The sequence below is a fragment of the Lampetra planeri genome, chromosome 40 (assembly GCF_965212315.1).
Source record: "Lampetra planeri chromosome 40, kcLamPlan1.2.h2, whole genome shotgun sequence".
NCBI lineage: Eukaryota > Metazoa > Chordata > Hyperoartia > Petromyzontiformes > Petromyzontidae > Lampetra > Lampetra planeri.
Genome location: NC_136146.1, coordinates 8,421,321 through 8,446,456, shown reverse-complemented (window position 1 = coordinate 8,446,456; position 25,136 = coordinate 8,421,321). Strand labels below are relative to the sequence as shown.

Genomic DNA, 25,136 nt, shown 5'->3' with positions numbered 1-25,136 from the left:
GTTAACAATTAATGTAAAATGTTTCGTAGTATTTATAAACAATTGGATACAGTGAATGTTAAATTAGTTTGATAATGGGTAGTGTTTTTTTGATGCTAATGTTGGTCACGTGACCAGGAAGTGACGATGTTAGATTTCCACTGTACCACGCGGGCGTCAGCCATTACACAGATAAGTCAAGATGGCGGCACGCATCGCATCTCAGTGAGACCACAGCCGCGCTTGTCCATTGTGGGAGCTTAAGAAGCATTATCTGTAAGTTGTTTATATTCCTATAATATTGGAAATGCTGTTGTAATGTTGGAATGACCGTTATAGCAATGTAAATGCCTTTATGGTGCCGTTAAGTTGTTGTAGTAAATATGAGGCCTAGTTAGTAACGAAGCCTGTGACTTTCCTTATTGTGGATGTTACTTGTGATTTAGTAGGTCGAGTCAGACTTGTGCCTATGTTGCGATCCTGAGAGTGATGACGAAGTATCTCATCCACAGTTTAGTGTTAAGTGTAATGCTGTACATTTGGGGTGCAGTGGGATGAATACACTATGTGCCTGTATGCAACACACCAGCTTGTGCCTTTGTCTAGTTGTTCAGGGGTAATGTGGGGGCCTGGTCCTTCCAGGATCTATTGTTATCTGAGACAATGTTCTGATGCTGTGGTGTTCATTGTGTGGGTGTTTCCGAATTATAACAGATGCTGTATCTGTGTTTTCTCACCAGTTTTACCTGTTACAATCAATAAATGACGATCGGAGTTGGACGGTCATCCTGGCTCCGAGGGATTATTGAACACATGGTTATCTACTCGACTAGCGGTGCAACGCAGCGCACGGCGAGGCCGAGATAGTAAAAATATATTATTCTTGAAGCTCCCAACCAGTGCTGCAGCCAACTATCTGCAGCCAAGTAAAAAGATACTCTTCTTAAAGCTCCCAAGAGGTCCTGCAGCCAGCTCTGCAGCCAGCTCTGCAGTCAGCTCTGTAGACAGCCCTGCAGCCAGCTCTGCAGCCAGCTCTGCAGCCAGCCCTGCAGCCAGCTTTGCAGCCAGCTCTGCAGCCAGCTCTGCAGCCAGCCCTGCAGCCAGCTCTGCAGCCAGCCCTGCAGTCAACTCTGCAGCCAGCTCTGCAGCCAGCCCTGCAGTCAGCCTGCAACAAGCAAGGAGCTCTGCAACGAGTCTACATTAAAATCGTGCTGCAAGCATCGCAGCATGGAAAGCCACAGTTCAGCAGGGAGAGATGCTGAAGAAGGTGAACCAAGCAATCCAGGATCTCCCATCCTGCCTCAAGAGGACCAAGGGAGTTCAAGGCCCCAGAGGGAGGTTAGGTTGACGCAACGGGCCTTGGAAAGCTATGAGGCTGAGTAACAGGACCTGGATGCCAGGATACAACGGGCATGGAACCGGGTTGAAGCAGATTTATCTGAAGCTTCAAATGCCTCAGACACAGTGGCCTCAATTCAGCGGGCCATCCAGCGAATAAATGTGAGCAGCTCAAGCTACAAGCTCCTTGCAAATAGATACATCTCCCTCCTGACGAAGGTGAAAACAGATGAGGGCATTGAGGGAGTGCGCAGACAAGAGCACTTCCTTGAACTGCTCGATGATAATGTGCAGGCAGTGATACAAGATGCAATGGACCGTGTGGAGGGCTTAAGAGAGACACGATCTCAGCACTCTGTCTCATCCAGGTCCACCACAAGATCTAAAGCCTCAGCGCACTCACAGACATCATCTACTAGTATGGCAGCAGCTCAGGCACGCGCAGCAGCAGAAGCAGCAAGCGCCCGTATTGCCTACATGGCTGAAGAGGAAGCCATGCTAATTGAAAAGAAGAAGCAAGCATAGCAGAGAGTACATTAGTGGCTACAGTGGCTACCGCCACACGGAAGAAAATTGAGCTGGATGCTAAGTTAAGCACCCTACAACTCAAAAAAGAAGCAGCTGCTGCAAGGGCCCAGGCAGAGGTGCTCGAGGCAGCAGCCAACATGAATAAGAAAGAGAATTGGAGTGAGTTTGGCACTCAGATACCTGTCAAGGACCGTGATCAACTCACCAGAAAAAATATTTTGGACTGGTCTGAACAATGCATCAATGCTCCTCCACCAAACCATACTGAACAAAGGGTGGACGTTCAGGCATCGCCATCTCCACTCCGAATGAACATGAATGCTGTCTACAGGAATGGTGGAAATGCATATCCCGCCCTGGCAGTTAGTCGCCAACTCAGCGTCGCGCACGTGGGGTCAGACGTGGATGCACCAAGTCAGACCCACATTCCAGACAGTCACATAAGGGGATCCAACCAACGTGATCGAAACCCTTTGGGCCCACAGTCCAACGCCATTGCAAATGACGGCATGCTAGGCAATACAGCCAATAATGCCGCCTCACAAGCGCCAGTATGGACACACCCTGGATCAGCAGGACTAGGAGACTTTGCTAGGTACCTGGCTCATCGTGAACTAATAAACACAGGACTCGTTAAGTTTGATGACCACTCTGAGAACTATCGAGCCTGGAGATCTACCTTCAGGAATGCAATCCGAAATGCAGACATTTCTGCAAGTGAAGAACCCGACCTGTTGGTGAAATGGTTAGGAAATGAATCTGCAGAGTACGCAAAGAGGATCCGGTCAGCAAACATTGACGACCCCGCCTCAAGCCTGCATGCGGTGTGGGAGAGGCTCGAGGAGTGCTATGGTAGCCCAGAAGCCATTGAGAAGGCTCTCTTCAAGAAGTTGCAGAACTTTCCAAAAATCTCTGGTCAAGACAATAAAAGGTTACGGGAGCTTGGAGATCTTTTGATGGAGCTTGAATCAGCCCAGGCTGATCCCTACTTACCAGGTCTCATTTTCTTGAATACCTACCATGGCGTGAACCCCATCGTAGAGAAATTGCCATTTGACGTGCAGGAAAAATGGAGAACAGCGGGTTCAAGATACAAGTCAGAGCATCAGGTTGCATTCCCCCCATTCTCTTTTTTCTCAAAGTTTATCCGCAACCTGGCTAAGACTAGAAATGACCCGAGTTTCATGTTTGGCACCACGGGGATTTCCAGTCCAGATCTCCCAAAAATGGAAAGGACAACAGAGAAACGAGGAACAGCGAGAGTGCCAATTTCCGTACACAAGACTGAGGTCTCTCCTGCGACATTCGCAAACTCCGTCCAGGCAACCACCACAAAGAAAAAGATAGAGGATCCAGAGAAGCAATGCCCATTGCATGATAAACCTCACTCCATCCAGAAATGCCGTGAGTTCAGGAGGAAGCCATTGGAAGAGCGGAAGAACATGCTGAAAGAATTTGGAGTGTGCTTCAAATGCTGTGCTTCTACTAACCACCTTGCAAGGAATTGCAAGGCAGATATCAAGTGCGAGGAATGTGGCAGCGACAAACACGCAACTGCTCTGCACACATTTTACTCAAAACCCAGTAGCACTAAGGCTTCCGATCCCGAAGCAGAGCACGGCGGGGAGCAAGGCGAGACCGCCGCACTCACTTCGTCAATCACAACCAAATGCACAGAAGTCTGTGGAGAAGGCTTCAAAGGAAGATCTTGCTCAAAGATATGCCTCGTCCGAGTCTATCCCAAAGGACATCCTGAAAGGGCAGTAAGGATGTACGCCATAATGGACGACCAGAGCAACAGGTCTTTGGCAAGGTCAGAGTTCTTTGATCAGCTAAGTGTGGGTGGGAATTCCTTTCCATACACGCTCAGAACATGCTCAGGACTGATGGAGACAGCGGGAAGAAGAGCGAGCGGCCTCATGGTGGAAACCATAGATAGCACCATGAAGCTAGCCCTTCCTACGGTGACAGAGTGCAACGAGATACCGGACGACAGGAGTGAGATTCCCACGCCCGAAGTTGCACGTCACCACCCACACCTGAAACCCATAGCAGAGTTCATCCCGCCATTGGATCACGCGGCACAGATTTTACTTCTGCTCGGCAGGGACATGCTGAGAGTCCACAAGGTTTGTAACCAACGCAATGGACCTCACGACGCTCCCTATGCCCAGAGACTCGACCTAGGATGGGTCATCGTAGGTGACGTTTGTCTGAAGGGAATACACAAACCAGACCACATTAGCACATTCAGAACGAGTGTGCTCACGAATGGACGCACGTCGCTCTTCAAACCGTGCCCCAACCACTTCACGCTGAAAGAGAAACTCGGCGAGAGAAGTCAACGCTGTACCGTGCAGACTTACGAAGAAACCACCATGACTTCGCTTGTACATCCACCGTCTTCGTTGGAGTTTGTTCCTCCACGTTTCTCCAAGCCAGTCCTGACTGACGGGAAGAAGACTAAGGTGAAGCCGCTGCTCGTCGCTCTGCTGGTGGTCGTGGCGGTGGTCGCTGTAACCGTGGCCTCTCCGTTCCTCGACTCGGAGCTATCGTCCGAGTGGGAATTCTGGAAGGAGTTCCACGGCAAGGCCCCACAACCGGAACATACCATCTCAAGGCTCGAGCTGTGTGGAGCCATTCTTGCTACAGAGGTGGCGGAACTGATCTTAGACGAATTTGACGTCAAACTGGACGCGGTCAAGTTCTACACGGACAGTAAGGTCGTACTAGGCTACATAAACAACCAAACCAGAAGGTTCTACACCTACATCAGCAACCGGGTGGAGTGCATCAGGAGATCGACGCAGCCGGAGCAATGGAATTACGTTCCAACTGACCAGAATCCAGCAGATCTCGCAACTAGGTCCGTCCCTGCATCTCTGCTGAATCAAACCATCTGGCTGACGGGTCCAGCGTTCCTGTTACGACGTGACGTTGGCCCATGTACTACCAAGGAGACCTTTGGACTCTTAGAGCCCGAGTCCGACAAGGAGATTCGTCCTCTAGTGACAACTTTCGTAACAAATGTGCGACCGAGAAGTCCACTGAGTCCACACCATTTTGAACATTTCTCGAAATGGACGACGCTCATGCGAGCGATAGCACATTTAACGCATATCGCAGACTGCTTCCATCGCCCGATGAGAGGCACCACTGGTAGCTGCAATGGATGGCATTACTGCACAGTGCCACGCACTGAAGACGAGTTTTCCAGAGCAAGGAAATCAATCTTCTGCTGTGTGCAACAGGCAGCTTATGCAAGTGAGATCAAGGCCATCAACAAGGGAGAAGACCTTCCTAGGGTTAGCACCCTCAGGAAGCTAAACCCCGGGATGGACAAAGACGACTTGCTCAGGATCGGTGGTCGGCTAGGGAATGCAAAATTAGATGAGAATGAACGAAACCCCCTCATAATCCCAAGCCAGAGCCACATCGCAATCTTACTCGTGCGCCACTACCACGAGAAGGTCAAGCACCAAGGTCGGCACTTCACAGAAGGAGCAATCCGATCTGCAGGGCTGTGGATCGTTGGAGCAAAGAGGTGCATCGCCAGCACAATCCACAAGTGTATCCGGTGTCGCAAGCTACGTGGAAAACAGGAAGAACAGAAAATGGCAGACCTCCCAGCCGATCGACTCAGTGTGGAACCTCCCTTCACCTCTGTAGGGATTGACGTGTTCGGACTGTGGACAGTCATCTCCCGCCGCACCAGAGGAGGGCTCGCGAACAGCAAACGTTGGGCAGTGCTGTTCACCTGTATGAGTACACGAGCAGAGCACATCGAAGTCATCGAGTCCATGGACTCTTCGAGCTTTATAAATGCACTCCGGAGGTTCTTCGCCATCAGAGGGCCAGCCAAGCAACTCCGTTCTGATTGTGAAACCAATTTCATAGGAGCATGTAAAGAGCTTAAGATCAATACGGAGAATGTCGAAGATTATTCTGTCAGGAAATACCTTAGTGACCAAGGCTGCACATGGATCTTCAATCCTCCCCACTCTTCGCACATGGGTGGAGCCTGGGAACGCATGATCGGGATTGCTCGACGCATTCTCGACTCCATGCTATGTGATGTCGGGTCCACACGGCTCTCTCACGAGGTCTTGACCACTCTCATGGCCGAGGTCTCAGCCATAATTAACTCAAGACCCCTGATCCCCGTCTCAACCGACCCGGAGTCACCATTCATCTTGACTCCTGCTACACTTCTTACCCAGAAGACAGATGTGCTCACAGCACCTACCGAGGAGGCCAGCACTGCAGACCTCTACAGACGTCAATGGAGACAAGTGCAGAGCTTCGCGAACACGTTCTGGCGTCGCTGGAAAAACGAGTACCTTACGACACTCCAAGTGCGCAACAAGTGGCAGTCTAATAGACCAGACATCCAAGAAGGCGACCTCGTCCTACTGAAGGACAACCAAGCCAAACGGAATGAGTGGCCAATGGGCCGCATCCTCAAGTCGATTCCAAGTGCCGATGGAAAAGTTCAAAAGGTCAAGGTTATGATTGCGAAGCAAGGTGTCGCAAGAACTTTCATCAGGCCCATAGTCGAGATAGTACTACTTCTCTCTCGCAAAGATATGGACAAATAAGTCGACCCGTTGAAGTTGTTATACACTTGTTTATGAGATAGGAAATAAATGGTGGTATCTCCTAGATACCAGACGGGGAGTGTCTTGCCTCATGGCAGATGTGGAGCGTGTGTTCACAGGAAGTTCCTGTTTTTTGATGCTAATGTTGGTCACGTGACCAGGAAGTGACGATGTTAGATTTCCACTGTACCACGCGGGCGTCAGCCATTACACAGATAAGTCAAGATGGCGGCACGCATCGCATCTCAGTAAGACCACAGCCGCACTTGTCCATTGTGGGAGCTTAAGAAGCATTATCTGTAAGTTGTTTATATTCCTATAATATTGGAAATGCTGTTGTAATGTTGGAATTACTGTTATAGCAATGTAAATGCCTTTATGGTGCCGTTAAGTTGTTGTAGTAAATACGAGGCCTAGTTAGTAACGAAGCCTGTGACTTTCCTTATTGTGGATGTTACTTGTGATTTAGTAGGTCGAGTCAGACTTGTGCCTATGTTGCGATCCTGAGAGTGATGACGAAGTATCTAATCCACAGTTTAGTGTTAAGTGTAATGCTGTACATTTGGGGTGCAGTGGGATGAATACACTATGTGCCTGTATGCAACACACCAGCTTGTGCCTTTGTCTAGTTGTTCAGGGGTAATGTGGGGGCCTGGTCCTTCCAGGATCTATTGTTATCTGAGACAATGTTCTGATGCTGTGGTGTTCATTGTGTGGGTGTTTCCGAATTATAACAGATGCTGTATCTGTGTTTTCTCACCAGTTTTACCTGTTACAATCAATAAATGACGATCGGAGTTGGACGGTCATCCTGGCTCCGAGGGTTTATTGAACACATGGTTATCTACTCAACTAGCGGTGCAACGCAGCGCACGGCGAGGCCGAGATAGTAAAAATATATTATTCTTGAAGCTCCCAACCAGTGCTGCAGCCAACTCTCTGCAGCCAAGTAAAAAGATACTCTTCTTAAAGCTCCCAAGAAGTCCTGCAGCCAGCTCTGCAGCCAGCTCTGCAGCCAGCTCTGCAGCCAGCTCTGCAGCCAGCTCTGCAGCCAGCTCTGCAGCCAGCTCTGCAGCCAGCTCTGCAGCCAGCTCTGCAGCCAGCTCTGCAGCCAGCTCTGCAGCCAGCTCTGCAGCCAGCTCTGCAGCCAGCTCTGCAGCCAGCTCTGCAGCCAGCTCTGCAGCCAGCTCTGCAGCCAGCTCTGCAGCCAGCTCTGCAGCCAGCTCTGCAGCCAGCTCTGCAGCCAGCTCTGCAGCCAGCTCTGCAGCCAGCTCTGCAGCCAGCTCTGCAGCCAGCTCTGCAGCCAGCTCTGCAGCCAGCTCTGCAGCCAGCTCTGCAGCCAGCTCTGCAGCCAGCTCTGCAGCCAGCTCTGCAGCCAGCTCTGCAGCCAGCTCTGCAGCCAGCTCTGCAGCCAGCTCTGCAGCCAGCTCTGCAGCCAGCTCTGCAGCCAGCTCTGCAGCCAGCTCTGCAGCCAGCTCTGCAGCCAGCTCTGCAGCCAGCTCTGCAGCCAGCTCTGCAGCCAGCTCTGCAGCCAGCTCTGCAGCCAGCTCTGCAGCCAGCTCTGCAGCCAGCTCTGCAGCCAGCTCTGCAGCCAGCTCTGCAGCCAGCTCTGCAGCCAGCTCTGCAGCCAGCTCTGCAGCCAGCTCTGCAGCCAGCTCTGCAGCCAGCTCTGCAGCCAGCTCTGCAGCCAGCTCTGCAGCCAGCTCTGCAGCCAGCTCTGCAGCCAGCTCTGCAGCCAGCTCTGCAGCCAGCTCTGCAGCCAGCTCTGCAGCCAGCTCTGCAGCCAGCTCTGCAGCCAGCTCTGCAGCCAGCTCTGCAGCCAGCTCTGCAGCCAGCTCTGCAGCCAGCTCTGCAGCCAGCTCTGCAGCCAGCTCTGCAGCCAGCTCTGCAGCCAGCTCTGCAGCCAGCTCTGCAGCCAGCTCTGCAGCCAGCTCTGCAGCCAGCTCTGCAGCCAGCTCTGCAGCCAGCTCTGCAGCCAGCTCTGCAGCCAGCTCTGCAGCCAGCTCTGCAGCCAGCTCTGCAGCCAGCTCTGCAGCCAGCTCTGCAGCCAGCTCTGCAGACAGCTCTGCAGACAGCTCTGCAGACAGCTCTGCAGACAGCTCTGCAGACAGCTCTGCAGACAGCCCTGCAGCCAGCCCTGCAGCCAGCTCTGCAGCCAGCTCTGCAGCCAGCTCTGCAGCCAGCCCTGCAGCCAGCCCTGCAGCCAGCCCTGCAGCCAGCTCTGCAGCCAGCCCTGCAGCCAGCCCTGCAGCCAGCCCTGCAGTCAACTCTGCAGCCAGCTCTGCAGCCAGCCCTGCAGTCAGCCTGCAACAAGCAAGGAGCCCTGCAACGAGTCTACATTAAAATCGTGCTGCATGCATCGCAGCATGGAAAGCCACAGTTCAGCAGGGAGAGATGCTGAAGAAGGTGAACCAAGCAATCCAGGATCTCCCATCCTGCCTCAAGAGGACCAAGGGAGTTCAAGGCCCCAGAGGGAGGTCAGGTTGACGCATATGTACAGCGATACGGTACAGGTAGTGTCTTTCCTCACGGCAGATGTGGAGCGTGTGTTCACAGGAAGTTCCTGTTTTTTGATGCTAATGTTGGTCACGTGACCAGGAAGTGACGATGTTAGATTTCCACTGTACCACGCGGGCATCAGCCATTACACAGATAAGTCAAGATGGCGGCACACATCGCATCTCAGTGAGACCACAGCCGCACTTGTCCATTGTGGGAGCTTAAGAAGCATTATCTGTAAGTTGTTTATATTCCTATAATATTGGAAATGCTGTTGTAATGTTGGAATGACCATTATAGCAATGTAAATGCCTTTATGGTGCCGTTAAGTTGTTGTAGTAAATACGAGGCCTAGTTAGTAACGAAGCCTGTGACTTTCCTTATTGTGGATGTTACTTGTGATTTAGTAGGTCGAGTCAGACTTGTGCCTATGTTGCGATCCTGAGAGTGATGACGAAGTATCTCATCCACAGTTTAGTGTTAAGTGTAATGCTGTACATTTGGGGTGCAGTGGGATGAATACACTATGTGCCTGTATGCAACACACCAGCTTGTGCCTTTGTCTAGTTGTTCAGGGGTAATGTGGGGGCCTGGTCCTTCCAGGATCTATTGTTATCTGAGACAATGTTCTGATGCTGTGGTGTTCATTGTGTGGGTGTTTCCGAATTATAACAGATGCTGTATCTGTGTTTTCTCACCAGTTTTACCTGTTACAATCAATAAATGACGATCGGAGTTGGACGGTCATCCTGGCTCCGAGGGTTTATTGAACACATGGTTATCTACTCGACTAGAGGTGCAACGCAGCGCACGGCGAGGCCGATATAGTATAAAGATATTATTCTTGAAGCTCCCAACCAGTGCTGCAGCCAACTCTCTGCAGCCAAGTAAAAAGATACTCTTCTTAAAGCTCCCAAGAAGTCCTGCAGCGAGCTCTGCAGCCAGCTCTGCAGCCAGCTCTGCAATCAGCTCTGCAGACAGCCCTGCAGCCAGCTCTGCAGCCAGCTCTGCAGCCAGCTCTGCAGCCAGCCCTGCAGCCAGCTCTGCAGCCAGCTCTGCTGCCAGCTCTGCAGCCAGCCCTGCAGCCAGCTCTGCAGCCAGCCCTGCAGTCAACTCTGCAGCCAGCTCTGCAGCCAGCCCTGCAGTCAGCCTGCAACAAGCAAGGAGCCCTGCAACGAGTCTATATTAAAATCGTGCTGCAAGCATCGCAGCATGGAAAGCCACAGTTCAGCAGGGAGAGATGCTGAAGAAGGTGAACCAAGCAATCCAGGATCTCCCATCCTGCCTCAAGAGGACCAAGGGAGTTCAAGGCCCCAGAGGGAGGTCAGGTTGACGCAACGGGCCTTGGAAAGCTATGAGGCTGAGAAACAGGACCTGGATGCCAGGATACAACGGGCATGGAACCGGGTTGAAGCAGATTTATCTGAAGCTTCAAATGCCTCAGACACAGTGGCCTCAATTCAGCGGGCCATCCAGCGAATAAATGTGAGCAGCTCAAGCTACAAGCTCCTGGCAAATAGATACATCTCCCTCCTGATGAAGGTGAAAACAGATGAGGGCATTGAGGGAGTGCGCAGACAAGAGCACTTCCTTGAACTGCTCGATGATAATGTGCAGGCAGTGATACAAGATGCAATGGACCGTGTGGAGGGCTTAAGAGAGACACGATCTCAGCACTCTGTCTCATCCAGGTCCACCACAAGATCTAAAGCCTCAGCGCACTCACAGACATCATCTACTAGTATGGCAGCAGCTCAGGCACGCGCAGCAGCAGAAGCAGCAAGCGCCCGTATTGCCTACATGGCTGAAGAGGAAGCCATGCTAATTGAAAAGGCTCGCATACAAGAAGAAGCAAGCATAGCAGAGAGTACATTAGTGGCTACAGTGGCTACCGCCACACGGAAGAAAATTGAGCTGGATGCTAAGTTAAGCACCCTACAACTCAAAAAAGAAGCAGCTGCTGCAAGGGCCCAGGCAGAGGTGCTCGAGGCAGCAGCCAACATGGATAAGAAAGAGATTTGGAGTGAGTTTGGCACTCAGATACCTGTCAAGGACCGTGATCAACTCACCAGAAAAAATATTTTGGACTGGTCTGAACAATGCATCAATGCTCCTCCACCAAACCATACTGAACAAAGGGTGGACGTTCAGGCATCGCCATCTCCACTCCGAATGAACATGAATGCTGTCTACAGGAATGGTGGAAATGCATATCCCGCCCTGGCAGTTAGTCGCCAACTCAGCGTCGCGCACGTGGGGTCAGACGTGGATGCACCAAGTCAGACCCACATTCCAGACAGTCACATAAGGGGATCCAACCAACGTGATCGAAACCCTTTGGGCCCACAGTCCAACGCCATCGCAAATGACGGCATGCTAGGCAATACAGCCAATAATGCCGCCTCACAAGCGCCAGTATGGACACACCCTGGATCAGCAGGACTAGGAGACTTTGCTAGGTACCTGGCTCACCGTGAACTAATCAACACAGGACTCGTTAAGTTTGATGACCACTCTGAGAACTATCGAGCCTGGAGATCTACCTTCAGGAATGCAATCCGAAATGCAGACATCTCTGCAAGTGAAGAACCCGACCTGTTGGTGAAATGGTTAGGAAATGAATCTGCAGAGTACGCAAAGAGGATCCGGTCAGCAAACATTGACGACCCCGCCTCAAGCCTGCATGCGGTGTGGGAGAGGCTCGAGGAGTGCTATGGTAGCCCAGAAACCATTGAGAAGGCTCTTTTCAAGAAGTTGCAGAACTTTCCAAAAATCTCTGGTCAAGACAATAAAAGGTTACGGGAGCTTGGAGATCTTTTGATGGAGCTTGAATCAGCCCAGGCTGATCCCTACTTACCAGGTCTCATTTTCTTGAATACCTACCATGGCGTGAACCCCATCGTAGAGAAATTGCCATTTGACGTGCAGGAAAAATGGAGAACAGCGGGTTCAAGATACAAGTCAGAGCATCAGGTTGCATTCCCCCCATTCTCTTTTTTCTCAAAGTTTATCCGCAACCTGGCTAAGACTAGAAATGACCCGAGTTTCATGTTTGGCACCACGGGGATTTCCAGTCCAGATCTCCCAAAAATGGAAAGGACAACGGAGAAACGAGGAACAGCGAGAGTGCCAATTTCCGTACACAAGACTGAGGTCTCTCCTGCGACATTCGCAAACTCCGTCCAGGCAACCACCACAAAGAAAAAGATAGAGGATCCAGAGAAGCAATGCCCATTGCATGATAAACCTCACTCCATCCAGAAATGCCGTGAGTTCAGGAGGAAGCCATTGGAAGAGCGGAAGAACATGCTGAAAGAATTTGGAGTGTGCTTCAAATGCTGTGCTTCTACTAACCACCTTGCAAGGAATTGCAAGGCAGATATCAAGTGCGAGGAATGTGGCAGCGACAAACACGCAACTGCTCTGCACACATTTTACTCAAAACCCAGTAGCACTAAGGCTTCCGATCCCGAAGCAGAGCACGGCGGGGAGCAAGGCGAGACCGCCGCACTCACTTCGTCAATCACAACCAAATGCACAGAAGTCTGTGGAGAAGGCTTCAAAGGAAGATCTTGCTCAAAGATATGCCTCGTCCGAGTCTATCCCAAAGGACATCCTGAAAGGGCAGTAAGGATGTACGCCATAATGGACGACCAGAGCAACAGGTCTTTGGCAAGGTCAGAGTTCTTTGATCAGCTAAGTGTGGGTGGGAATTCCTTTCCATACACGCTCAGAACATGCTCAGGACTGATGGAGACAGCGGGAAGAAGAGCGAGCGGCCTCATGGTGGAAACCATAGATAGCACCATGAAGCTAGCCCTTCCTACGGTGACAGAGTGCAACGAGATACCGGACGACAGGAGTGAGATTCCCACGCCCGAAGTTGCACGTCACCACCCACACCTGAAACCCATAGCAGAGTTCATCCCGCCATTGGATTACGCGGCACAGATTTTACTTCTGCTCGGCAGGGACATGCTGAGAGTCCACAAGGTTTGTAACCAACGCAATGGACCTCACGACGCTCCCTATGCCCAGAGACTCGACCTAGGATGGGTAATCGTAGGTGACGTTTGTCTTAAGGGAATACACAAACCAGACCACATTATAACATTCAGAACGAGTGTGCTCACGAATGGACGCACGTCGCTCTTCAAACCGTGCCCCAACCACTTCACGCTGAAAGAGAAACTCGGCGAGAGAAGTCAACGCTGTACCGTGCAGACTTACGAAGAAACCACCATGACTTCGCTTGTACATCCACCGTCTTCGTTGGAGTTTGTTCCTCCACGTTTCTCCAAGCCAGTCCTGACTGACGGGAAGAAGACTAAGGTGAAGCCGCTGCTCGTCGCTCTGCTGGTGGTCGTGGCGGTGGTCGCTGTGACCGTGGCCTCTCCGTTCCTCGACTCGGAGCTATCGTCCGAGTGGGAATTCTGGAAGGAGTTCCACGGCAAGGCCCCACAACCGGAACATACCATCTCAAGGCTCGAGCTGTGTGGAGCCATTCTTGCTACAGAGGTGACGGAACTGATCTTAGACGAATTTGACGTCAAACTGGACGCGGTCAAGATCTACACGGACAGTAAGGTCATACTAGGCTACATAAACAACCAAACCAGAAGGTTCTACACCTACATCAGCAACCGGGTGGAGCGCATCAGGAGATCGACGCAGCCGGAGCAATGGAATTACGTTCCAACTGACCAGAATCCAGCAGATCTCGCAACTAGGTCCGTCCCTGCATCTCTGCTGAATCAAACCATCTGGCTGACGGGTCCAGCGTTCCTGTTACGACGTGACGTTGGCCCATGTACTACCAAGGAGACCTTTGGACTCTTAGAGCCCGAGTCCGACAAGGAGATTCGTCCTCTAGTGACATTTTTCGTAACAAATGTGCGACCGAGAAGTCCACTGAGTCCACACCATTTTGAACATTTCTCGAAATGGACGACGCTCATGCGAGCGATAGCACATTTAACGCATATCGCAGACTGCTTCCATCGCCCGATGAGAGGCACCACTGGTAGCTGCAATGGATGGCATTACTGCACAGTGCCACGCACTGAAGACGAGTTTTCCAGAGCAAGGAAATCAATCTTCTGCTGTGTGCAACAGGCAGCTTATGCAAGTGAGATCAAGGCCATCAACAAGGGAGAAGACCTTCCTAGGGTTAACACCCTCAGGAAGCTAAACCCCGGGATGGACAAAGACGACTTGCTCAGGATCGGTGGTCGGCTAGGGAATGCAAAATTAGATGAGAATGAACGCAACCCCCTCATAATCCCAAGCCAGAGCCACATCGCAATCTTACTCGTGCGCCACTACCACGAGAAGGTCAAGCACCAAGGTCGGCACTTCACAGAAGGAGCAATCCGATCTGCAGGGCTGTGGATCGTTGGAGCAAAGAGGTGCATCGCCAGCACAATCCACAAGTGTATCCGGTGTCGCAAGCTACGTGGAAAACAGGAAGAACAGAAAATGGCAGACCTCCCAGCCGATCGACTCAGTGTGGAACCTCCCTTCACCTCTGTAGGGATTGACGTGTTCGGACTGTGGACAGTCATCTCCCGCCGCACCAGAGGAGGGCTCGCGAACAGCAAACGTTGGGCAGTGCTGTTCACCTGTATGAGTACACGAGCAGTGCACATCGAAGTCATCGAGTCCATGGACTCTTCGAGCTTTATAAATGCACTCCGGAGGTTCTTCGCCATCAGAGGGCCAGCCAAGCAACTCCGTTCTGATTGTGAAACCAATTTCATAGGAGCATGTAAAGAGCTTAAGATCAATACGGAGAATGTCGAAGATTATTCTGTCAGGAAATACCTTAGTGACCAAGGCTGCACATGGATCTTCAATCCTCCCCACTCTTCGCACATGGGTGGAGCCTGGGAACGCATGATCGGGATTGCTCGACGCATTCTCGACTCCATGCTATGTGATGTCGGGTCCACACGGCTCTCTCACGAGGTCTTGACCACTCTCATGGCCGAGGTCTCAGCCATAATTAACTCAAGACCCCTGATCCCCATCTCAACCGACCCGGAGTCACCATTCATCTTGACTCCTGCTACACTTCTTACCCAGAAGACAGATGTGCTCACAGCACCTACCGAGGAAGCCAGCACTGCAGACCTCTACAGACGTCAATGGAGACAAGTGCAGAGCTTCGCGAACACGTTCTGGCGTCGCTGGAAAAACGAGTACCTTACGACACTCCAAGTGCGCAACAAGTGGCAGTCTAATAGACCAGACATCCAAGAAGGCGACCTCGTCCTACTGAAGGACAACCAAGCCAAACGGAATGAGTGGCCAATGGGCCGCATCCTCAAGTCGATTCCAAGTGCCGATGGAAAAGTTCAAAAGGTCAAGGTTATGATTGCGAAGCAAGGTGTCGCAAGAACTTTCATCAGGCCCATAGTCGAGATAGTACTACTTCTCTCTCGCAAAGATATGGACAAATAAGTCGACCCGTTGAAGTTGTTATACACTTGTTCATGAGATAGGAAATAAATGGTGGTATCTCCTAGATACCAGACGGGGAGTGTCTTGCCTTACGGCAGATGTGGAGCGTGTGTTCACAGGAAGTTCCTGTTTTTTTATGCTAATGTTGGTCACGTGACCAGGAAGTGACGATGTTAGATTTCCACTGTACCACGCGGGCGTCAGCCATTACACAGATAAGTCAAGATGGCGGCACGCATCGCATCTCAGTGAGACCACAGCCGCACTTGTCCATTGTGGGAGCTTAAGAAGCATTATCTGTAAGTTGTTTATATTCCTATAATATTGGAAATGCTGTTGTAATGTTGGAATGACCGTTATAGCAATGTAAATGCCTTTATGGTGCCGTTAAGTTGTTGTAGTAAATACGAGGCCTAGTTAGTAACGAAGCCTGTGACTTTCCTTATTGTGGATGTTACTTGTGATTTAGTAGGTCGAGTCAGACTTGTGCCTATGTTGCCTGCGCTGCCAGCGCCTCATCCACAGTTTAGTGTTAAGTGTAATGCTGTACATTTGGGGTGCAGTGGGATGAATACACTATGTGCCTGTATGCAACACACCAGCTTGTGCCTTTGTCTAGTTGTTCAGGGGTAATGTGGGGGCCTGGTCCTTCCAGGATCTATTGTTATCTGAGACAATGTTCTGATGCTGTGGTGTTCATTGTGTAATGCGGGCGTAAATGGGCGGGCCGGATGTGACGATCCGAGAGGGAGGAGTCAGGGTCACGTGGGGGGAGATGGTATAGCGGTGAGACAGGAAGAGATCTGGGTCAGTCGGGGGAGTGAAGAGTGGAGACCGCGTTGGGTGGTCGCCGTGCCTCAGCCTGGTGGCTGAGGGGCTCATGACGGCGCCAGCCAGCGGGGTGGAAGAGAGAGTGTGGGAGATAGAGTTACAGTGAGGCCACGCAGGGCGGAGGTCGAGGAGTGGCGAGATCGCCACACATATGGAGAGTAAGACTTGGCACCGTCGGCCAGCGGTGACCAAGCACGGAGGAGCGACGGGCAGCGGTGGAGCTGCAGTGAGGGCAGCCGGAGGACTGCACCGGGGATCTGCAGCGGAGCTGCAGAGGTGTGGAGGCTACGGGAGCGAGAGCAGCTATGGAGCTGCCAAGGGGAGAGCTCTGAGCGAGGGCCGTGTGGGAAAGGTGTAAGAACCCGAATAAAGGACGACGGAGACAGAACCAGGATTGAGTCCTTTATTACACTGGTGTCAGAAGTGAAACGGCATGTCAAAACAGCTCAGAAGAAAGAATATTCCTGCGCCATCATCTGCTACATCATCCGACTTACGATTGAGACAGATGGCGGCGCAGCTGGAGACCTTGAAAATCGTGCTGGCGCAACTGTGTGAGCTCACCACGCCGAGGACGGCGGTGGGGAGAGCCGATGGTGGTCTGCAGGCCGCCGCCTTGCCTGCGCTGCCAGCGCCATCTGCCACGCGGCACGAAGACGCCATCTTGGGCGTGGCAGGGGAGAAACGGCGGGAAGCCGCCATCTTGTCTTCACCGCGGCGGGGAGACGCCGCCATCTTCAACATCGCGGCGGAGAGGCAGCCTTGCGCTGCCATCTGGAGGTGCCGCGGGGTGAGCAGCCTGCTGTGAGCTGCTGTTTTGCGAGGAGGAGCTGCGAGGAGAGGACGACGACTCTGCAGCTGCTGGGGCGGGAGCTCTCCCGTCCTGGCTCGGGTGCGAGACATCGGAGCAGTCAAGTCATCGTTCGAGTTCTGCGAGGCGTCTCAAGTTACCACCCTGCTGTCCTCTGCTTGCTGCAGCCCCGGGCGAGTCGTAACGATACGCACCCGGCCTTAACACACACCTCACCCATCTTTCGAGGGCCGGGGGGCGATTTTTCTCATGTCTCGAGTGTGCGGAGCGCGGTTCGGGCTGTGTGTATGTGTGTGTGTTGACGATGAACGTGCTATCTGCTTGTTGCTCGGTGTCAATTAGTGTGTGTGTGTGTGTTGACGATGGACGGAGAGTCTGCTGTGCTTGCTGAGTGTCAAATTGTGTGTGTGCGCTGTGGTGTGGAGTTGTTATCTTGATGGCGAAGTTAATTATTAACTCGGGAGCGTTGGGTATCCTGCGCTGTACCATCTTGTGGGTTACCGTGTGCGACGGGCTTGATTGAAAAATATTTTTTTTGGTGTATGGTGCTGCGAGATGCTGCGTGCGATGTGGTTGGTTGCAAGAGAGAGAATATTTGTGTTGTTGCTGCAATGTTACGACTGGATTAATGGTGTGTTGGTTGCCTGCAGATCTGCTTGCTATTGTGCTTAAATGTACGCGTGTGATCACGATATGCTGACTGCATGTGCTGTTACACTGTTCTGTACGGTTACGGGGTGCAATGCATTGGTTGACTATTGGGTTTGGGAGTGTTATTAATTGTGCATACCGGTTTGAAAATTGGTAACAAATTCGAGGGGGACCCAAAAATTTGGTTGTATGGGTGTTTATGCACACGAGATTGCGTGTATATTATAGGTAATTGCGCTTTTTGAGAGAGAGAGCGCGCGATGAGGGTGCGCGATGACGCCGTTGTGGGTGGCTCAGATGTTAATGGTGATGGGACCGTAAATTGGCGCCAAGTGGCGTCGCTCATTCGGTTGATTGCATGCAGCCAGGAGTTGCTTTGCGAGTTGGTGTGTGTAACCAATGTGTTTGGTAAAATATTGGTAAAAAATTCCCCGATATGACTGCTGTGCGCAGCAAGCTGGGGCTGTGCGTCTATCGTTGGTGGGGTGCACGCACGGAGAAAACTGGCCACGTGTTCGCACGTTGGGCCGCCATTTTGCGCGCACGCGGGGTATGGCGACGATGCGCTTTGCGCAAAAGGGCCGCCATTTTGAGTGCGCGCGAGGTATTGCGAGAACGCGCTTGGCGAAGGGGGCCGCCATTTTGAGCGCGCGGGAAAAACCTCAGTGGGGCAAATATTCCATCTGTTATGCCTGCCATTGTTGATTGGGTGATGCACGAGTTGTGGTCACATCGGCCAATGGCTGATGGCTGACCTGACAGCCCGGAGGCGAAACCTCCGTGGTATGTCTCAAACTAATGGGCCGTGTGCTCATATGGCTCGGGGAGTCATGGTTCAGTTGTGCGGTGGCAGACTGAACCTGGTGTGCCGGGGGCTCACGGGATCTGGGTTAGGGCGTTATTGTCTCTATAAGAGAACATTACCCCGTAGGGGGGGTCGTTGGTGTCTGGCCTTGCCGAGGGATTAATCTTCCCTTGGCTATAAAGCGTTAGACTATAAGAGGCTGGTGTGTGTCCATCGCTGATGGGATAGTAAGGGAGGAGCATGGCCGAGTTGCTGCTCATCCCCGAAATTGCACTAGCCGAGAGTATGATCAGAGGATGTTGCTGTGGTTTGACGACCACAGTGAGGGTTAGGGCGAGTTAAACGTTACCGCTGGGGAGCCTGGCTCTCTCCACGTGAGGGTGTGCGACTAGGGGTTTTGTTGAGAGTGGCCGTGGGTACATGCTGTGTACGTGTGATGTCTGTGCTGGTCCTCAAGGGAGGACTGCTGGTGGGTAAGAGCAGACATTTTTTGTTGTTGTTGTCACGTGTAAATAATATTGTTGTTAAAATGTAAATACTGGGGCATCCATCGCGTTATTTTGGGTAATTATTGGTGTTTTCTTAAACGGGCCGGAATTACATCATCTCCACTACCCTGGGGCCGGGTGGCTGTCGTGTACGACATGCGGATGTGCGTTGTTGTGCTGTGCCTCAGGGATTGGATTCTCCTTCTCGTCACAGATCTTCGGCGCCTGCCACACACTGGGTGTTACCTGGTGTGCTAACTGGATGAGGACTTAAAGGAGCAATTGAGCGCCTGTTCGTCATTCTGCTCTACCACTTGCTCTTTGATGTTGGACTTGAGCCGAGCCGATGGAACAACAACATGGACACGCTCGAAGACACCACATTTCTGGGTTGTGCGCGTGTGCCATTCTTGCGTGTCGGTTGCCGTTGTTGTGCTTTGTGCTTTTATTATTCTTGTTGTTCTGTTCCGGTTCCTGATCCCTCCCCTTTCGTTACTTGTGTTGTTGTTATAATCTCCGTTGTGTCTGGGGGACTCCTGGTTGTGATGCCTTCGCCCGCATTATTTTGTTCTGTTTCAGCCGAGGACGGCTGGAATTTTCTCTACGGGGGAGGGTGGTGTAATGTGGGCGTAAATGGGCGGGCCGGATGTGACGATCCGAGAGGGAGGAGTCAGGGTCACGTGGGGGGAGATGGTATAGCGGGGAGACAGGAAGAGATCTGGGTCAGTCGGGGGAGTGAAGAGTGGAGACCGCGTTGGGTGGTCGCCGTGCCTCAGCCTGGTGGCTGAGGGGCTCATGACGGCGCCAGCCAGCGGGGTGGAAGAGAGAGTGTGGGAGATAGAGTTACAGTGAGGCCACGCAGGGCGGAGGTCGAGGAGTGGCGAGATCGCCACACATATGGAGAGTAAGACTTGGCACCGTCGGCCAGCGGTGACCAAGCACGGAGGAGCGACGGGCAGCGGTGGAGCTGCAGTGAGGGCAGCGGTGGAGCTGCAGTGAGGGCAGCCGGAGGACTGCACCGGGGATCTGCAGCGGAGCTGCAGAGGTGTGGAGGCTACGGGAGCAAGAGCAGCTATGGAGCTGCCAAGGGGAGAGCTCTGAGCGAGGGCCGTGCGGGAAAGGTGTAAGAACCCGAATAAAGGACGACGGAGACAGAACCAGGATTGAGTCCTTTATTACAATTGTGTGGGTGTTTCCGAATTATAACAGATGCTGTATCTGTGTTTTCTCACCAGTTTTACCTGTTACAATCAATAAATGACGATTGGAGTTGGACGGTCATCCTGGCTCCGAGGGTTTATTGAACACATGGTTATCTACTCGACTAGCGGTGCAACGCAGCGCACGGCGAGGCCGAGATAGGTAGTGATAGAAAATGGACGGACCTAGTAATCGGGTAGGAGGGGAAATTGTTGAGTTTCCTACATACGGAAAATTCGGAGTACGGATTGTTCTCGGGAACCTAACCCTTCCGTAACTCGGGGACTGCCTGTCCAGCAGGCATCAAGGATCGAACCCATGTCCTCCTACATTCCAGGCAAGGGAGATAACAATTCGCCACCTTTTCTTAGTTGAAGTTTTTTCATTGAACTGCAGTTTAACACCGTGGTAGTTTTTGCGTTCCTGAAGAACACCGCGTTATGGAAAAATTGCGTTATTATAAATAATATAGGATAAAAAGCACAGTCCACGATAACACGTGAGATGCGTACGCAGGCTGAACAAAGACTGAGGCATGTGGGTAGCATCTAGAATCATCAAGCACCATCCCAATGCCCTGTGTGATGATGCTACGCCAAGGCAGCATGTTCAAACTCGTATTCCTACTCGTGCGATGTCGTTCTGTTCACTCGATCACGTTACATCCAATTATCATCCGCGTTATTAAAAAAAACGTGTTCTCTAACAATTAATCGCGTTATATATCTAATTCGCGTTATTAAAACAACAAGCAGCATTACAGCAGAACAGACTGTACTGTAATAGGTTATACTCCGAAGCTAAGCAGAGTCGTGCCTGGATAGTGCTTGAATAAGTGACCGACATGCATCATACCGGTGTTGTAGGCTACTGCGTGGATATGTTTTCAGTCCGGGGCAGTGCAGTCCTCTCTCCCATTATACAGGTAGGAACAACAGGTTCCACACTGCCCACCAGGGATTATTTGTCTGTCTGTCGTGCATATCCGGAATTCCGCCCACCCATGCCCCTCCCCACCGAACACTGAGCTACGCCGCAATTGGTTGACGATGTCGGGGAGGGTGGGGGGGGAAGGGTAAACATGCCCACTCATCCAACTGCCCCCCCCCTGAACGCCGCGCTATCCAACCAAGTTCCTACCTGCCTACTCTGAAGGAACGTGTTCTCACCAGCACAGCTTCACCAGGAAGCAGTAACACTCCGGCAATACACCGGCTATCAAGACGAAGGGCCTGACCGCCCAAACAGACCTCGCCAACCTCCCAATAATGCACCCCAAATCGAGAACGCCGCAGAAAGACTCGGCCGCATGCCGCGCATCATCGAGGGCTGACGGAGGAACAAGTGGCAGAACGAAAACATCATCGGGAAGCTGAATGCTCCGCAAACATCGGGTTTACCACCTGACATCGTATCTGAACTCGCCACGGCAGCTGCAATCACCTCCTCCACAAACAGATATCTTGAATGAAACTTTTTATTTTATTTTACCAGGTGAGGCTATAGATCTCTTTTTCGGAAGTGACCTGGCCACGAATGATCGCTCAACGAAGTGGCTTATCGTGTGGAAATTTATAGCAGCCAAATACTCGAAACGCCTATTCTTTGGTTCTTTCGGTAAAGTCATGTAGATAGAAAATAAAGATAAAACTCACGACGTTTCGATCGCAACACAAGCGGTCGTCATCAGGTGGAGAGAAAAGGGGAGGCAAGCCTCCAACTGCAACTGTTTATAAAGGCTTGACATGGGCACAGACGAGCCAAAGCTGGGAGTGGGTGGGGCACAAGAGCCGTGGAGCCAGCGCTGAGCGGCGCAGTCCAAGTGTGTCAGCAGCATGGGCGGGGCAGCCAATGATAATGCAGGAGAAGACAAAGGGGGGGAGAGAGGGGGCAGAGCTAGGGGGAGAGAGACGGGGCAGAAATAGGAGAAGAGAGAGGGGGAGAGAAGGGGGGCAGAGATAGGGGGAGAGAAGCAGGGCAGAGATAGAGGGGAGAGGGGGCAGAGATAGGAGCAGAGATAGGGGAGAGAGAGAATCGGTAGAGAGGGGGGGAGAGATTAGGGGGGTAGAGATAGGGAGAGAGAGAGGGGGTGAGAGATAGGGGGAGAGAGGGGTAGAGATGGGGGGCATTGCACCTCGCTCCACACATCCACACTGCTGACGGTGGAGGTTGACAAGAAATTACAAATAAAATCATGACCCAAAGTGGTTGATGACATCTTTCCAATGATTGCTGAGTTTATAACTGTCTTGTCTGTTTAAATTGTGTCTGTGTCTAGATATGTGGATGGCTTCATGAACAAATCTTTCTTGATAGCCAGTAGGCTTGCAAAGTACCATCGTTTTAGAGAAATCAATTTCGTGTGAGCCAGCCACATTAGAATAATGATCAGCTACGGCAGAAGAATTGGTCCTACCGTGTTTCAAATCTGCCTTATGTTCACGAACATGGTCTGAGACATGTCGCTTAGTTTCTCCAATGTAACTGCTGCCGCAGATACAGCTTAGTTTGTATACACCGGAATATTGCATGTCAGGAATCTTGTCCTTCACAGATGAGATCAAATCACGGATTTTATGTACTGTGTTAAATTGGACCTGGATATTGTGTTTGTTCATGATTTTGGAAATATTTTGGTTACCCCTGCTATTTATGGCAAGGTGATATGAAGAATATGAATTCCTGTCTATTTTTAAATGTGGAGGGAAACCCAGAGGATCTGAAGAAAAATCCATGCAACTGTAGTGTTGTACAGACGGACTCTTCAACGTCTTTTGTAGCACACACTTTATTTCGTCTTATGAACACAGTCCCTATGCACTGAGGGGTATACGGTCCCCTCACCCGTTACGCTCAGAACGTACAAGCCTCCGCACCCTACAGGCTACTTAATACCCCGCTCTTCCAGTGTCCTCTGACTGGACCTAGGGAGATGTCTCCCCGACCACTGGTTACTCTGAACCCTAGCCCTTATAAGGGCTGGAGGGCTTGGTCCAGGGTCCTAGGCTTCTTCCGCCGTCTTGGGTCTTCGTGTAGTCGAACTCCCCGAGAGCTCTGAGCGCTCTGGCTTTATACTTGTTCGTGGCCGGGTTGTCCAATCCCCGGCCACCTTGTGGAACCCTGTGATTGGTCGTTCCCAATCTGCTTTTCGATCCCAATTCACCCTATCTGACCCTGACCGTTTGGTCGCGCGGGAAAACCTTGTTTACGGTCAGCTCTCACAGCTTGTGAGACCCTGACCGTTAGTTTGAGCGGGAAAACCTTGTTAACGATTTGCTCTCCCAGTTTGTGAACATCGAGTAGTTAACTCTACTACACAACCATGGGAAGAGCATGCAAACTCCAAATATACAAGTGTAAGGGTCAGGATCAAACTCACGACCTCCTGTATGCTAAAAACTAAACAATGTATTTTATTTTAACCAGGTAAGACCCACTGAGCTATGTAGTTCTTTTTCAAAATTGACTTGGCCACAAATGATAGCTCAACAAAGTGGCTTATCGCGTGGAAATGTATAGTAGCCAAATACTCATAAACGCGTGATGTTGATTCTAAATGTGGAGGGAAAACCCGGAGGACCCGGATAAAAACCCACATGACCACAGGGAGAGAGACACGTAAACTCCAAATATACAGCAAGTGTCAGGGTCGGGATCGATCCCACGACATCCTATATACCAGGCGAGGGAGTTAATACCTCACCACCGTGCAAAGTGGTTACACACAGGTGTCAGGGTCGGGATCGAATCCACGCATGAAGCAACTTTGACATCCGTGCCGCGTATGCGATGGTCGTTCCCTCCTGCAGGTGGCTTTACCCAGACAGGAGAAGCCCCATCTGCCTCTCCCCTCTTTGGCTGTCTACGCGCCAGAGGTCGCAACTAGGTACCCGATACCCGTACCCTACCCGATACCCGGCTACCCGTACCCGGCCGGGTAGCCGGGTATCGGGTAGGGTACGGGTATCGGGTACCCGGTTGCGACCCTGGTGCGGCCGGGTACGGGTACGGGTAGGCCGTGAGTCACTGGTGAGTAAACGTTTGTCACTCATTTCCCAACGTCTTGTCTCTTCTCACAATTCAAGTTCCTAGAATCAACCCACCCGCGCCTGCAACGTGGCTTCATCCCAGAGGTCGCAATCGGGTACCCGTACCCGTACCCTACCCGATACCCGGCCGGGTACGGGTAGCCGGGTATCGGGTAGGGTACGGGTACCCGATTGCGACCCTGGTGCGGCCAGGTACGGGTACGGGTAAGGAATCAAAACCCGTTTGCGACCTCTGCTACGCGCATGCATCGTTGTCCGTTTACAGGCTCGTGCAATAAGCACATAAATTTCATTTGAATGTTTCTTCACTTATTCATACTGGTGAACGATACTTTATAGTAATTTGACCGAGCCAACTTTCGTTACGGAACATTAATTTTATTTGACATTCATTTATGTCAGGGCAGTATTTTCGATGTCATTTGTAACACAGTTTGATTTTTTTCTCCGATTTGTATTTTATTGCTTTGGCAATTTTTTATTCTATTTGTTTCGCTGTTGTACTTCTCTCTTTTCGTTTTGGTGACTCAGGTCACGCTTTCTAAATTACAGTTTATCCTGCTCTCTTTTGAGTTCCCACCTGGTTACTCAAAATTAAATAGCAGCCATTTGCCCCAGAGTTTTTCCCCTTCCTGTCATAGACCATCTGCCGCATGTTCACTCCACAGTATCAGGCCGGTCCCCAAGCCCAGCTGCGTCCGATAGGCAGCTGGCCATTAAACTACCGCCAAAATTGTGATTTATTTGCCGGCCATTGAACAAAGACGTTATTCACGAACTTGGTATCCGCGATGTTGGCTATCTGCGAATCGCATCTGGAACTTTACACGACTGCATCGGCAAAGAAATACATTGATGAGATAAAGTGACGAGGGACAATGTGATGCGAGAAAGTGA

At 51.5% G+C, this 25,136-nt stretch overlaps 1 protein-coding gene across 1 annotated transcript in view; it reads right to left on the bottom strand.

Moving 5' to 3' along the window:
* Nucleotides 1-25,136, bottom strand: part of LOC144731848 (cytochrome P450 2F3-like) — a 50,522-nt gene that overhangs the window by 7,258 nt on the left and 18,128 nt on the right. The gene's annotated exons all lie outside the window — the stretch shown is intronic.